Source organism: Nycticebus coucang, chromosome 12 (genome assembly GCF_027406575.1).
Source record: "Nycticebus coucang isolate mNycCou1 chromosome 12, mNycCou1.pri, whole genome shotgun sequence".
NCBI lineage: Eukaryota > Metazoa > Chordata > Mammalia > Primates > Lorisidae > Nycticebus > Nycticebus coucang.
Window position 1 is genome coordinate 74,381,246 of NC_069791.1, and position 15,386 is coordinate 74,396,631.

At 52.1% G+C, this 15,386-nt stretch overlaps 1 protein-coding gene across 5 annotated transcripts in view; it reads left to right on the forward strand.

Moving 5' to 3' along the window:
* Positions 1-694: 694 nt before the first annotated feature.
* CLIP2 (CAP-Gly domain containing linker protein 2) overlaps positions 695-15,386 on the forward strand; it is an 85,404-nt gene continuing 70,712 nt past the window's right edge. For 4 of the 5 annotated variants that reach the window (XR_008373376.1, XM_053556857.1, XM_053556859.1 and 1 more), the window contains exon 1: positions 695-979. The gene's annotated coding sequence lies outside the window, so the exon portion shown is untranslated. Of the gene's footprint in view, positions 980-1,574; positions 1,864-15,386 lie in introns of those variants that run through there. The other variant, XM_053556858.1, reaches the window with a different exon arrangement.

Sequence of the window (15,386 nt, forward strand, 5' to 3'; positions counted from 1 at the left end):
GTCAAGGAGGGGAAGAGGGAACCCAAGCAGAAGCCAACACAGCCTGGGGACTTAAGGGTGTTGGAATCTGGTTACTTTTTGGTTCTTGATCTGTCACTTAACTGCTGCCTCCCAGCCCAGGAGAGAGCTCCAGGAGCTGTCAGGAGTCTTCTGACATTTCAGGAGACATCCTGTCCTGGTGAGAAGGATGCAGACTTCGTTTGTATCTTGGGTACCACTCTTTACAAAGACATGTTGGGATCCAGTCGCCATAGGACCCATACCAAGGCTCTCCACCCGCTCTGTGCTCAAAACAGACCTGAAGTTCTCATCCTGGCTGGGCTGCTTCCCTGCTTCCCTTTCTGTCTGGTCCAAACATCATCATCTCTCTCCCAGCTTCGGTCTCTCCCCCTGGTCTGGGACATCCTGGTCTGAACAGATACTCTTTCATCACACACCATTTAAGAGCCAATAAATTCCCATCGCGAACCCCGATGCCCCCCAAATGACTGCTGTGCCCGGCGGGGCAGGGGTGGGGTGTGCCGGGACCCAAGGCTCCGCCGTATTTTCCGCCCGCCCGCCCGTTTCACGAGCGGCGCCGCGGCCTAAGAACCGCAAGGCCGCGCGCGCGCGCCAGACCCCCGCGCGTCAGGCCCCGCCCTCCCGCGCCCGCCCCAGCGCCAGCCCCTTTTGTTCCCTCCCGGAGCCGGGCCGCTCGCTCCGCCGGCGCTCAGCTCGGCTCTGCTCTGCCGCGGGGCGCGCAGGCAGCGGCCGGACTGCTTCGGTCCGTGCCCTCCGCCTTCCCGCGGCCGTCGCCGCGCAGACCCGACGCCAGGCCCGGGCCCGGAGCGCGGAGCCCTCGGCGTCCTCAGGGGCCGAGCCCCGTGGGCAGCGCGGCGCAGGGAGGGGCCGCAGCATCCCCGCGCCCCCAGCGCCCGGGCCGGGAGGAGGAGCCGGAGCTCCGGGCCGCCGCCGCCGAGCCTGCTGCGGGAGGGCGAAGGTAGGTGCAGCCCGAGGGTTGAGGGAGGGGACTGGCGCGGGCAACAAAGGACATAGGGATGCGGGGTGCGGCGGCAGCCCGGGTCTGGCCGGCAGCGAGGCGGCGTGCGCCGAGGCATTGTCGGGGCGTGGGCAGGGTTGGAAGGGTCCGCGGCTGGCCGTGGGGCGTGGGCGGGCGCTGGCTGGGGTGCGCCCCCAACTTCCCTGTCTCTGCGAGCGAGGAGGGACGCTGCTGGGGTATGGGGCGCTGCCGGGGCTGCAGGTCCGGTGGTGAAGGCATCCCCAGCACCCTCGGCACCCCCCCGCACGGAGGGGTCTCATACCGTCTCCTGGGGGCTGCCGGTCCCCCTCCCAAGGGCAGCGCAGGGGGCTTTCTGGGCTCAAAGATACCGGGGGTGGGGTGGGCATGGCCTGGTGGGCGCGGCTATACAACACCCCCAACCCCTATCCCCATCTCCAGACCTGGGGTCTGGGAGAACGCGGAGCCCCCGTCCCGCCGGCTTCAGTCGCCTGGCTGTTGCCCTTTGCAAAACTTGGTTGAAGTGCGTCGCTGAGAGAGGTAGAAGGAGAATGGGGCCGGCGGCTTCTCGCAGGGGATGTCCGCACAGGCTGGTGCTGGTGATGGGTGAGGCAGCAGATTTTCTGCCCTCCCCCCCCCCCCCCCGGGGAGGGGCGGTGGCCGCGGAGGATGCTTGGTTGATCCTCCAGGGCCCGCCCGTTTGGACCTTTCAGGCGGGGCTTGGGCTAGGGCGGGTGTCCACTGGGCACTGCCACGCAGGCCCCAGCACCACGCTGGGAAAGACGGACCCAGGGAGCACCTTGGAGGGAAGCCACACATTCAGCAGTGTGTCCCCCAATCTCTGAGACGCCTCCTCTCCCTTCTGAGTGAGAAGCGGGTTTGGGATAAGGGGGGCTGCCCGTGAGATGCTGCAGGGACATTGGTGTGGATGGGGATAGCCTAGGGCTGTGGGGAGGAGGAGGAGGAAAAGGAGGAGGGTGCGGGGAGCACCACGTGTGCGCCAGAAACCTCTTCTCTGTCAGTTGTAAATGTAAACAATGAGCCCTTCATTCATGCAGCTGGCTGTTGTTACCTGGCCCTGCACTTCTGGGGGCTGGCTGGTACACAGGACTGGAGCTACCTTGTCCTTAAGGGACAGGTCAGCGGAGCTTGGCGAGTGCATTGGCGGGGAATCTGGGCTAGGGGCATAGAGTAGGGACCCCTGGAGGAGGGGGTGGGCCAGGAAGCTTGGTAGAACACTGCAGAAGTTTGCTGCCACAATGTGGAAGGGCGCTTCGTCCAGGGCTTGGAGTTGGAAAAGGGGGCAGGAGGCCTGCTGGGTTAGAGCAGTGGTTCTCAACCTTCCTAACTCCGCAACCCTTTAATAGAGTTCCTGTGGGTTGAGACCCACAGGTTGAGAATCCCTGGGTTAGAGGAACAGCAAATGATTTAGGAGACTGGGGCATGGGGTTTAAGGAGGAGAAGTCCTGTTGGGGGAGGGGCTGAGGGGTGGTCTGTCTCTCCTGCTTTCCCTGGTGGAGCCCCTTAGGTGCCCTCCTGCCTCCTGTGAACACAGGATGCATTGATGTCTGCAGTGCCACGTCTGGGGGTGATGTAGGGGTTCAGGCTTTAGGATTGGGGGTAGGGTTTGGTGGAGATAGAGGAAGGGCCTAAGGCAGAAGGGCCAGGTAAGAGACCTGGAAAGAGACTCCACACACACCTCTGTGTACCTGTGAGCTCAGATGCTTGGCACCCAGCTGGCTGGGAAGATGGTGCCTGGAATTCTGAACCTAGAGTCTAAAAGCTGTGAAGTGAGATCTGCCCAGAGGGGCACTGATCCCTTTTCAGCACTTTCTGTCCACTTTGGCAGTCAACATTTTGAATTCTGGAACTTGTTAGCTTAGGTTCAAATCCCAGTTCTGCTCCTTACTAGCTGTGTGATCTTGGACAAGTCACTGTACTTTTTTCTGGCTCAATTTCCCCATCTGTAAAATTGGGATACTTATGGTATGTGCATTTTAGGGTTATTGAGAGAACTGTGTGCCCCTGTGACAGAGTGGATGTCCTGTAAGTGCTGTTGCTGTAGCAGCGAGGCCCTCCAGCCTCCGTTCACCCAGGGGAGTGGGGTGGGGCTCATCTACTCCCCAGGCTGTTTGTCCTCCTTTGGGCAGCCCTTCTTGTTAGCACTGAGGCCTCCTTCCTGGTCCTGCCACCTTGGCCTCCCCTCCCTGGCATCCTGATAGTTGGTTGTGTGTCCCCTGCCCTCCCCCACCTTTTTTTTGTACTTTCTGGCCAGGGCTGGGTTTGAACCTGCCACCTCTGGCATATGGGGCTGGCACCCCGCCCCCCCTTTTTGAGACTTAGGTCTTGCCATGTTACCCAGGCTAGAGTGCAGTGGCAACATCATAGCTCATTGCAGCCTCCAACTCCTGGGTTCAAGCGAACCTCCTACCTCAGCCACCCTAATAGCTGTGTCTACAGGTGCATGCCACCACACCCAGCTAATTTTTTTTTGTAGAGATGGGATTTCCTTATTGCCCAGGCTGGTCTCAAACTCTTGGCCTCAAGTGATCCTCTATCTCAGCCTCACAAAGTGCTAGGATTGCAAGTGTGAGCCATGAAGTCTGGCCTCTCCCCACTTGACACCACCTGCTCTATCTTTACTTCTGTGTCCAGACGAGAGAAGCTGCCTGCTTAAAATTTAAAAACTAGTGCATTTTGAGTACCTGCTCTGTTGTGGGAATGGTTCTGAGCTCTTTAAATGAATGCATTGGTTTGTGAATTTTTTTTTTTTTTTTTTTGCAGTTTTTGGCTGGGGCTGGGTTTGAACCCGCCACCTCCGGCATATGGGGCTAGCACCCTACTCCTTTGAGCCACAGTGCCACCCTGTTCATGAATATTTTAATAACACTGCGTTGTAGCACAGAGATATTGCTCTGTTTGCTTTAATGCATTTGTTGAGCACTGTGCGCCTGGGAGACACGCCCCCTTCTCTCACAGCTATGCTTCCTACCACTTAGGTCCACTTCCTAGAGCATTATTATAGTTGTGCTTTTTCAAACAACCAGCCCATTTGCTCAGGAACAAAGTCCACCCTATCTAGCTTCTAGGGCCACACCTATACCTTGCCTTCCCAATGTAGCTCTCACATGGCCATGCTGGGTATACTCAGACTTCCATACCCAAAGTTGACCCCTGTTCCTTTTGTAAACTGTGAGTAGTGGGCATGGTTCGATAAGCAGGGATGGCTTAGGAGGTGTAAAAGTGCCCTCTGATCCCATGTCTTTGGATGATTTTGTTGCAGGGAACAGGAATCTCCTCCAATTAGGTTAAGTGAAAGGGGATTTAAGAGTAGGGAACAGGGAACTTGTGCAGCAAACAATTGCAGGCAGCCTGGGCCCCTGGGGTGGGGAGGCTGGCCGGCAGCCCCTCCTCTGGCTTTCCTCACTCTAGACTGAGGTTTCATTTTCTCAGCCTCTCCCAGTGCATCTGTCCCATCTCTTCCTCTCCCTATAGGCTCACTCTCCCAGGGCTGAGTGTGGCTTGGCCTAGTGTGGCTGCCCCAAGTGGTAGCATCAGCTTGAATCCATGGGACCTCTCAGTCTTGGGGTTCAGAGGGAGACTAATTAGCTGAGCCTGGGTGAGCAAGTCCACCCCTATCTGCTTAGCTGGTAGGGGGCAGGCCACGTGGTCTTGGGGTCTGGGGGGAGGAGACAGTGCTGGGCACAGCTGGTGTAAGCGGATGGTTGCATTTATGCATGATGTGTGCTGGGTGAAGACCTGTGAATTGGCATCTGTGAGAGCGCACAGTCGGACGAGGGAGGCAGATCCATGGCCAATTGAGCATGTGCCACAGAATACAGTGTGTGGGGCTCTGCCACTCAGTGGATGATTTGTTGGGAGAAGCTGATCAGGCTTGGAATGGGGAGGGTGAACCAGAGATATGGCTGGGGCTGACCACCTCTGGCCCCTGGCATGGCACAAGAGGAGGCTCTTCTCCCTTTAGGAACTAGAGTGGGCTGGGGTCTGGTTGCTAGGGTGGGACTTGGACTTCCTTCCCACCTATCCCTGCCCCATACTTCCTTCCCTCTAGGCTGCTCAGTCAGGGCAGAAACAGTAATACAAAACTCATGTTTGCAGAGGAAATGCTTCGAAATGTTAATGAAATGTTTCCCTTCTGAATAGAAGGCAGAACAGGCCAGGTGGTTTTTATTAACAAGGCATGAATTTTAGGACCTTGTCCACTTAACGGCTTCTGTCTTGACCAAGCATTTCTTGTTCCCTGGCTGGAATCACACCTTCCACTCCAGCTGGTTCCTCGAGAGACACCCACTCTTTTTTTTTTTGGCCGGGGCTGGGTTTGAACCTGCCACCTCCGGCATATGGGGCCGATGCCCTACTCCTTTGAGCCACAGGCGCCACCCGTCCCACTCTTTTTTTTTTTGAGATGAGAGTTTCATTATGTCACCCTTGGTAGAGTGCTGTGGCATCACAGCTCACAGCGACCTCAAACTCTTGGGCTTAAGCAATTCTCTTGCCTTAGCCTCCCAAGTAGCTGGGACTACAGGTGCCCGCCGCAATACCTGGTTATTTTTTTGTTTTAGTTGTCATTGTTGTTTAGCAGGCCTGGGCCAGGTTCAAACCCACCAGCCCTGGTGTATGTTGCTAGCGCCCTAACCACTGAGCTATGGACGCTGAGCCAGAGGTCCCCCTTCTTGATTTTCTTTCTTCCTTTGCTCTCTTGGCCTTTTGGGATGAGAGGGCCTGGTTTGCTCCCACCTTTGGCCCAGCCTGGCTGGTTCTGCCCCAGTTCCTTCAAGAAGCTTTTACTGAATTGGGAAGCTATCACCCTCTTCCTGAAAATGTAAATAATTTCAACACCTTTTAGAAACTTTTCTTTTTTTTTTTTTTTTGAGACAGTCTTACTTTCTCACCCTCCGTAGAATGCCATGGCATCATAGTTCACAGCAACCTCAAACTCTTGGGCTCAAATGATCCTCTTGCCTCAACTTCCTGAGTAGCTGGGACTACAGGTGCCTGCCATAATGCCCAGCTACTTTTAGAGATGGGATAGGGGTTCTCACTCTTGCTCAGGCTGGTCTTGAACCCTTGAGCTCCGGCAAGCCACCCGCCACGGCCTTCCAGTGAGCTAAGATTACAGGCGTGAGCCATTGCACCTGGCCTCTTTTAGAAACTTTTTTTTTTTTTTTTTATTGTTGGGGATTTATTGAGGGTACAATAAGCCAGGTTTTTTTTTTTTTTTTTTTGTAGAGACAGAGTCTCACTTTATGGCCCTCGGTAGAGTGCTGTGGGATCACACAGCTCACAGCAACCTCCAACTCCTGGGCTCAAGCGATTCTCTTGCCTCAGCCTCCCGAGTAGCTGGGACTACAGGCGCCCGCCACAACGCCCGGCTATTTTTTGGTTGCAGTTTGGCCGGGGCCGGGCTTGAACCCGCGACCCTCGGTATATGGGGCCGGCGCCCTACTGACTGAGCCATAGGCGCCGCCCTTTTTTTTTTTTTTTTTTGTAGAGACAGAGTCTCACTGTACAGCCCTCAGGTAGAGTGCCGTGGCGTCACACGGCTCACAGCAACCTCTAACTCTTGGGCTTACGCAATTCTCCTGCCTCAGCCTCCCAAGCAGCTGGGACCACAGGCGCCCGCCACAACGCCCAGCTATTTTTTTGTTGCAGTTTGGCCGGGGCTGGGTTTGAACCCACCACCCTCGGCATATGGGGCCGGCGCCCTACTCGCTGAGCCACAGGCGCTGCCCCTTTTAGAAACATTTTAAGGCCATTTACTTTGATGTCTAGTGAGGCTGTTGCTGGGCAACTGTTGCAAATCAATCTGCGAGTTCTGCAGGGAGGCCAGACACTGCGTGCATGTGGTGGTCTTGGGGCTTCCTGGGGAGGGAGTTGAGGCTGACTCTTAAAGGATGGGTGGGCTTGGGGCAGTTGGGGAGGGCATTCCACACAAAGGGAGAAGGGCGAGGAAGTTTGGGCAGCAATGCATAATGTGTCTGTTGGGGCTCTACGTTCTTTCAGGTCCAGTGTGACCTGGGAGGACTTGTGCCATGAGGGAGGTGCTCCTGCTCAGGCTGTTCCCTTTTCTGGTGTAGACTGTCCCCTGCATAAATCCTTTCATTCATTCATTTGCTCAGCTTCTCTCAGACCAGGGGCCATAGAGGAGGGGAGAGAAGACATCAGAAAGGATCTTGTGTGTTCTTCATCTGATTCCAGATATGCTTGAGAGGTGATTTACAAAGATAAATGCAGCATAACAAGATTAAAAATAAATGGGAAAATCAGGGTAAGAGGAAACCCAGGGTAGAAAAATCAAATAAAGCCAGGGATGGGGTAGGGGGAACTTCTTCGATGTTTATAGGAAGTAATTTGGCGTTGAGCTTTTCAACGGCCAGATCCAAGGGGGAAATCAGAGTTTGGGGTGGCTTTGTATTGTCACATCACGTTAGGTAAGCCCATGCTAAATATAACATTAATGCCTAAATGAGGGACAGCGACAGGAGGGAGGGTTGGTAAGCTGTGGTCCTGGTGTGTGGCCCCAGCAAATGTCTAGTGGGAGAGGGAGACAATGGCAGCCTTCTGATCCTTATAATCCTGCTGGAGGGTCCTCGCTGGCAGCTACAGGAAGCTGGGGCTGTTGTTCCACAGCCAGTTCTCCCTGCATGGAGGGCCTGTTGGGCCCCCAGGTGGGCGAGGACCCAGTCCACAGTGAGGCTGGTCCTTGCCAGGAGAAGCCCTGTCTCTGGAGGAGATGTGTGTGGCCCCCACATTCACAGAGGTGGAGTGTTGGGACACGTGAGTGCATGGCACATGCAGCCATCAGGCCTGAGGCAGCAGGCACCGCCTTGTCTGGGAGTCTTACAAATCTTGGAGAGGGAGTTTGCTAAGAACAGAAGAGAGGAGAAGACATTCCTGGCAGAACAAGGTGGAATGCCTTCAGGAGCAATGGGAAGTTCAGGGCTGCTAGGTGCCAGGTGGGAGGGTGCCCAGGAGCAGAAGCCAGAGGCAGGTGGGAGCTGGGTTCAACTGACACAGATGGCAGACTATGGCCTTGGCTCTGCAGGTGGAGGGTGCCCTCCTGCCCTCTTGCCTATATCTCTGTCCTTGTCTCAGGCCCTACGTGCCTGGAGGAGACTTGGTCTTGGTTTTGAGGAAGTCAAGTGAAGCGAGAGAAGCAGTTAGAGGTACACACTTCCATAGCCTGAGGGCCCGAGTTCAAATTCCAGCTCTGGGTGGCCCCGTGGCTCAGTGAGTAGAGTGCTGGCCCCATATACCAAGGGTGGCGGATTTGAACCCGGCCTGGCCAAACTGCAACAAAAAAATAGCCGGGCATTATGGCAGGCGCCTGTAGTCCCTGCTACTTGGGAGGCTGAGGCAACAGAACTCACCTAAGCCCAAGAGCTGGAAGTTGCTGTGAGCTGTGACGCCATGGCACACTACCGAGGGCGACAAAATGAGACTCTGTCTCTAAAAAAAAAAAAAAAAAAATTCCAGCTCTGCCACTTGTTAGCTGTGTAACCCTGGGCAATGACTTGTTTCCCTGTTTCTAAAATGGAGCTCATACTAGTATCTTCTTTATAGGGCTCTGGTAAAGATTAAAGGAGTTAATAGTTAGAAAGTGCTTAGAATGGTGCCTAGAGCAGAACAAATGCTACAGGTCTGGCCCCACAGTGCACCCCCACATAGTCTGAGTCCAGCTCCGTGAAGTAGCAGACATGGCCTTTCCCAGGCTAGGACTTCTGTCTGAAGCAGAGGGTCACTTGTCCCCTGTGGTAGGCTGGCCCTACGGGTGCTCAGCAATTTCTAGTTAATGTTGTTACTGACAGTAATGATAGTTGCTCAGTTTGCAGGGTGGAGGGGGATATTGTTCTGTGCCAAGCACTATGTTAGGAGCGTTTCAAACAGAATATTAGTTAAACCTCACAGCGCCAGAAGTGGGTTCCATTGTCACCTCATGTTGTGGCTAAGAACAGGGAGGGCTAGAGAACATAATACTCACCCCAGCAGCGTTTCTTTTTTTTTTTGGCCGGGGCCAGGTTTGAACCCACCACCTCCGGTATATGGGGCTGGCGCCCTACTCCTTTTGAGCCACAAGTGCCACCCTAGAGCAGTGTTTCTTTTTTCTTTTTTGGTTATAGTTGTCGTTGTTTGGCAGGCCTGGGCTGGAGTCGAACCCTCCAGCTCTGGTGTATGTGGCTGGCGCCTTAGCCTCTTGAGCTACAGGCGCCTAGCCAGACGAGCAGTTTCTTGACTTTTTCTTTTCTTTTTTCTTTTTTTTTGAGACAGAGCCTCAAGTGGTCATCCTGGATAGAGTGCTGTGACATCACAGCTCACAGCAACCTCCAACTCCTGGGCTTAAGTGATTCTCCTGCCTCTGCCTCCCAAGTAGCTGGGACTACAGGCACCTACCACATGCCTGGCTATTTTTTGGTTGCAGCCGTCATTGTTGTTTGGCGGACCTGGGCTGTATTCGAACCCGCCAGCTCAGATGTATGTGGCTGGCACCTTAGCCGCTTGAGCCACAGGCGCCGAGCCTTCTTGACTTTTTTTTTTTTTTTTTTGACAGAGTTGTACTTTGTTGCCCTTGGTAGAGGGCTGTGGTATCATAGCTCACAGCAACCTCAAACTCTTGGGCTCAAGAGATTCTCTTACCTCAGTTTTTCATTTTTAGTAGAGATGGGGTCTTGTGCTTGCTCAGGCTGGTTTTGAACTCATGAGCTCAGGTAATCCATCTGCCTTGGCCTCCCAGAGTGCTAGGATTAAAGTCGTGAGCCACTGCACCCAGCCTTTTATTGTTTTCATTATCACTACCACACAGCCTTTTCAGACATTTTTTCCCTAATTGCCGCTCCCTTGTGACATTTACACACCACAGATACACTGTTTATGTGCAATGACCTCGTGGAGGGCCCAATTGTAATATATAAAAAATATTTTGTACCTTGTTTTGGATCGAATTGTATTCTTCCAAAATTTATTATGTTCAGTTTCTAGCCTGTCATACTTCAGAATGTGACCTTATTTTAAGATGAGGGTCTTTAAAAAAGGTAATCAAGTTCAAATGATCCAACATGACTGGTATCCTTATAAGAAGAGGAATTTTAGACGCAGATGTACACAGAGGGACAACTAGGTGAGGCAGGGAAAGGACGGCCATCTGCAAGCCAAGGAGAGAGGCCTCCTTGATTTCAGACTTCCCAGCTCCAGAACTGGGACCCAGAGATTTTTGTTGTTTAAGTGACCTAGTCCAGGATACTTTTTATGGCAGCCCTAGGAAGCTAATACAGTCTCTCAGACCAGTGTTTGTCCCCTTGATGGTCCCCAGTTGCTTGCTGGTCAGTGGTGGGTTGCTTCTCAGCCCCAGGTACCTGGGCTTCCGGCTTGGTGCTCTGTCCTCTGTCTTTGGAGTCTGTGCACTCAGCACACTTCTGCCTGGGCTCTGGAGGAGATACTTCTGTGCAGCTGCAGAATCTAGCTCAGGAGAGCCTCTCAGGGTGGTTGTGCCCACTGGTGCAAGAACCCTCTTTGAGAGGAGGCCGCAGGCTCCGTGTGAACGCTTCCGGTGACAGGAGACTCACTGCCTGCTTTTTGGTTTGTTGGACCCACCCCTGGTGAACACCGCTGCATGCCTTGTTTGCACAGCTGGAAGATGGAATTGCTTCTTTCTGTCCTTCTCAGAGATGGTTCTAAGCAGGCTGGTAAATGTGATGGGGCATGAGCAAGCTACTTAACACGGGGTGAGGGGGATGAGGTGGTAGAGGAGGGCATTTTCATTCCTTCGTGCAGTCATTTAACATGTATTCTTGAACTCTTACATGTGATAGGCGCTGTCCTAGGTACTGAGAGCCCAGCAATGGATGAGATATGCAAGATCCTGCACTCAGCATCCTAGGAAGAGGGTGTGGCCCATGCAAGGCCAGGAGGTGTGATGGAGTGTGTGGGGGTGTGGGTGGGTGTCTCTGGCATTTAGCCAGAAATTGATGACTAACATAGGGTTGTTTTTCTGGAAATAGCAAAGAAAAAAACTGACTTTTAGGGCTTGTTAGTGATTGACTTCACTCCTGGGACCACCAAGTTCTATTCCTCCCCACCTCAGCCCCTGCCTCTCAAAGGGGTGCCCATGGCCTGCTGGCAAGCTCATCCCTTTTCCAGACTGCCATACCCTAGCCCTTCCCCATGAGCTCTGGTTTACCCACTAGCCCCTCTGGCTGGGGCCTCTCATGCTGCTCAGTGGCTAGGTCCAGACCTCAGTGGGCTCAGCCTGCCCTGCAACCCCTGCCTGCAGGGGAAGGAGCAGTGGTGAGAGACCTCCCAGGGATGTCAGCTTGGGGCTGCTGTTGGGAAGCAACATTGGTGCACTTGAAGGGTGTTCATTCAGCACGGTATCACTGTACCAAGCTCTGGGTGCTTGAATCCTCCATCTTGGACCTGCTGCTAAGGTGCTCTCATAACCACAAGGGAGACATGTGTTCCAGGAGATCCATAGAGGTAGGTGTCACTGACTGGTGGCAGAGCAGCCTGGTCCAGCCTGGCTTAGCCATCTGGGCCTTTCCTACTTCTACGACTCCTACCATCCCCAACCCCCGCCTAGGGAATTTTTAAGAACTTCTAATGAAAATACAGCCTCCATGCAGAAAAGTATAAACATTGTAAGTGAACAGCCCTTTGAATTTTCTTAAACTGAAATGTCTCTGGAACAGGCACCCAAATTGAGAATCAAACCTGCCAGCTCCCAAAAGCTCTGCTCACTTTTCTTTCCCAAAGGTAATAATAACCTTTTTCCCTGACTCTAACACCATCAGTGAATTTTGTCTGTCTTCAAACTTCATTTTACACTTGATCTTAGCCAAAAGGCTAAGAAGTGATGAACTTCATTTTAAATTGAAGCGTATACTCATATTATGTATACCTTTTTATATCTGACTTCTTTTTTTTTTTTTTTGGTAGAGACAGAGACTCACTTTATGGCCCTCGGTAGAGTGCCGTGGCATCACACAGCTCACTGCAACTTCCAGCTCCTGGGCTTAAGCGATTCTCTTGCCTCAGCCTCCCAAGTAGCTGGGACTACAGGCGTCCGCCACAACGCCCAGCTATTTTTTTGGTTGCAGTTTGGCCGGGGCCGGGTTTGAACCCGCCACCCTCGGTATATGGGGCCGGCGCCTTACCGACTGAGCCACAGGCGCCGCCCTTTATATCTGACTTCTTTCACTCCGTATTATAATTGCAAGGTTCATGCACGTCGTTTCATGAGGTTCCTTTATTCTCACTGCTGTGCGTTATTCCATTGTGTGAACAAACCACAATTTCTTAACTCGTTCTAATGGTGATGGATGTTTGGGTTACTTCCATTTTGAGACTGTCAGGAGTACTCGGTGTGTATTGCTTCATGCATGTATGTGCGTACACGTTTCTTTTTCTTTTTCCCACGTACTTTCATGTCAGCAAACATGTACACATTTCTTTTGGACTATACCTAGGAGTAGAATTGCTGGGTTGTAGGGTTTCATATGTTCAGCTTTAGTACGTGATGCCAAACTGTTTTCCAAACTGCTAAGATCAGTGTACACTCCCACTAGCAGTGCATGCGTGTTTTGGTTTATACCCTCATTCATGCTTGGCATGGTCAGTCCTTTTTATTTTTTATTTTTTCCTTTTTTTTTGTGGTTTTTGGCTGGGGCTAGGTTTGAACCCGCCACCTCCGGCATATGGGACCAGCACCCTACTCCTTGAGCCACAGGCGCCGCCTCCTTTTCTTTTTTTTTTTTTTTTGTAGAGACAGAGTCTCACTTTACTGCCCTTGGTAGAGTGCCGTGACGTCACACGGCTCACAGCAACCTCCAGCTCTTGGGCTTATGTGATTCTCTTGCCTCAGCCTCCCGAGCAGCTGGGACTACAGGCACCCGCCACAACACCCGGCTATTTTTTGTTGTTGCAGTTTGGCAGGGCCTGGGTTTGAACCCACCACCCTTGGCATATGGGGCCAGCGCCCTACTCACTGAGCCACAGGCGCCGCCCAGTCCTTTTTATTTTATTTATTCTAGTGGATGTTATCTTGGCGAATAATGAAGATGAACATCTTTTCATATGTCTGTTGGTCTGTTGACTATCCCCTTGTGAAGGGCTTGTTCAAGTTGTTTGCTGGCTTTGCTAACTCTTAACGATTTGTTGGAGTTTTTTTTTTTTTGAGATAGAGTCTTAATTTGTCACCCTCAGTAGAGTGCCGTGGCATCATGGCTCACAGGAACTTCAGACTCTTTGGCTCAAGTGATTCTCATGCCTCAGCCTCCCAGGTGGCTGGGAGTGTAGGCGCCCACCACAACACCTGGTTATTTTTAGAGACAGGATCCCACTCTAACTCAGGCTGGTCTCGAACTCGTGAGCTTAGGTCATCTGCCCACATCAGCCTCCCAGAGTGCTGAGATTATAGGCGTGACCCACCGTGCCTGTTCTGGAGTTCTTTATGTATTCTGAATGTGAATCCTTTGTAGAACGTACATGTCTTCTCCCTCCTTGTGGCTTGCCCTTTCAACCTCTGGCTCTCAGTGATGTCACTTGATGTACAACAGCTCTTAATATTCTCCAGTTTATTCATCTCTTCCCTTATTTTCAGCACTTTCTGTGTCCTGCTTAGGAATTCTTTGCCTATTACTATGAAAATCTTCTTCTATGTTGTCTTTAAAAAACTTTACAGTTTTGCCCTTCACATTTAGATCTAGTGTCCATCTGGAATTGGGATTTTTGTTCATGGTACAGTAAGTGTATTAGTTTTGTGTTGCTGCTGTAACAAATTACTACAAACTTGGTAGCACATTTATTATCTCACAGTTCTGGAGGTCAGAAGTCTGAAATGGAACAGGCTAAAGTAAGTGTTGTGGGTTTGTGTCCCTTCTGGACACTTTCGGAGATAAACTCTTTCTTAGCCTTCTCCTTCTGCTAGCAGCTGCCTGCATTCCTTGGCTCACAGCCCCTTCCTTTACCTTTTAAGCCAGTAATGTCAGACTGGGTGCAGTGGCTCATGCCTGTAATCCTAGCACTCTGGGAGGCCAAGGAGGGTAGATTGCTTAAGCTTAGGAGTTTGAGACCAGCCTAAGCAAAAACAAGACCCCAAAACAAACAACAACAAAAAAAAACCAAACTAGCTGAGTGTGGTGTTGTACACCTGTAGTTCCAGCTACTTGGGAGGCTGAGGCAGGAGAATCTCTTGAACCCAGGAGACTGAGGTTGCTGTGGGCTGTGATACCATGGCACTTTACTCAGGGCGATAGAGTGAGACTCAGTCTCAAAAAAAAAAAAAAGCCAGTAATGTCCGATTGTGTCCTTTGCAAACTGCCCTCTGTCTGCTTTCTTTCCTCCTCCTTCTCTCTTCTCTGTATAAGGACCCTTGTGATTACAGTGGGCCCATGGTGATCCAGGATAATCTTAAGGTCAAGTAGTTACAACTTTAATCCCATTTTCCCTTTAGTTCCTCTTGCTCTGTGATGTAACATATTCCCAAGTTCCAGGGATAAGGACATGGTCATTGTTAGGGACCATTATTCTGTTGACCACAGGAGAGATCATGAGTTTTATCCCCCATGTGGTTAACCAGTTGGCCCATCATCACTTATTGTAAAAGACTGTCCTTGGTTTTGTGTTGCTGCTGTAACAAATTACTACAAATTTGGTAGCACATTTATTATCTCACAGTTCTGGAGGTCAGAAGTCTGAAATGGAACAGGCTAAAGTAAGTGTTGGGTCAGCACCCTGGCCTAGGAGGCAGGATGCTGGAGCCTGCTTCTGTACTCCTGTGCCCAATTCCTGGCTGACCTCAGCATGCCTCTCAGACCTAGACCTCAGACTCCATCTGGATTTGGGGGCACTCTTGCCCAGCACAGGTTTTCTGCATTTGGACAGTTGAATCTCACTGTCCTGTTCGCTTACTTCATGACCTTTGGTAAATGTTTCCTTTGCTCTGGGCCTCAGTTTCTCATTCTGTAAAATAGGAAGAAAGGTGGGACAGAGAGCAACTTAAGCTGTAGCTGTTCCTAGACCCTTCTCCCGGGCCTGCTGGGGGATCCTAGCTAACAGAGCCACAGAGTGTGAAAGTCCCCACACCCTGTCTATGTAGCTGCACAGCATTCCCTGCCCTGCACTGTCACCTTCCCACCTTCATCTCCCTCCCACCCCCCTTTTTTTGTTGAGACAGTTTCATTATGTCGCCCTCGGTAGAGTGCTGTGGCGTCACAGCTCACAGCAACCTCAAACTCTTGGGCTTATACGATTCTCTTGCCTCAGCCTCCCAAGTAACTGGGACTACAGGCACCCCCCACAACACCTGGCTATTTTTTGTTGCAGTTGTCATTGTTGTAAAGCCTGGGCCAGGTTCGAATCTGCCAGCCTCGGTGCA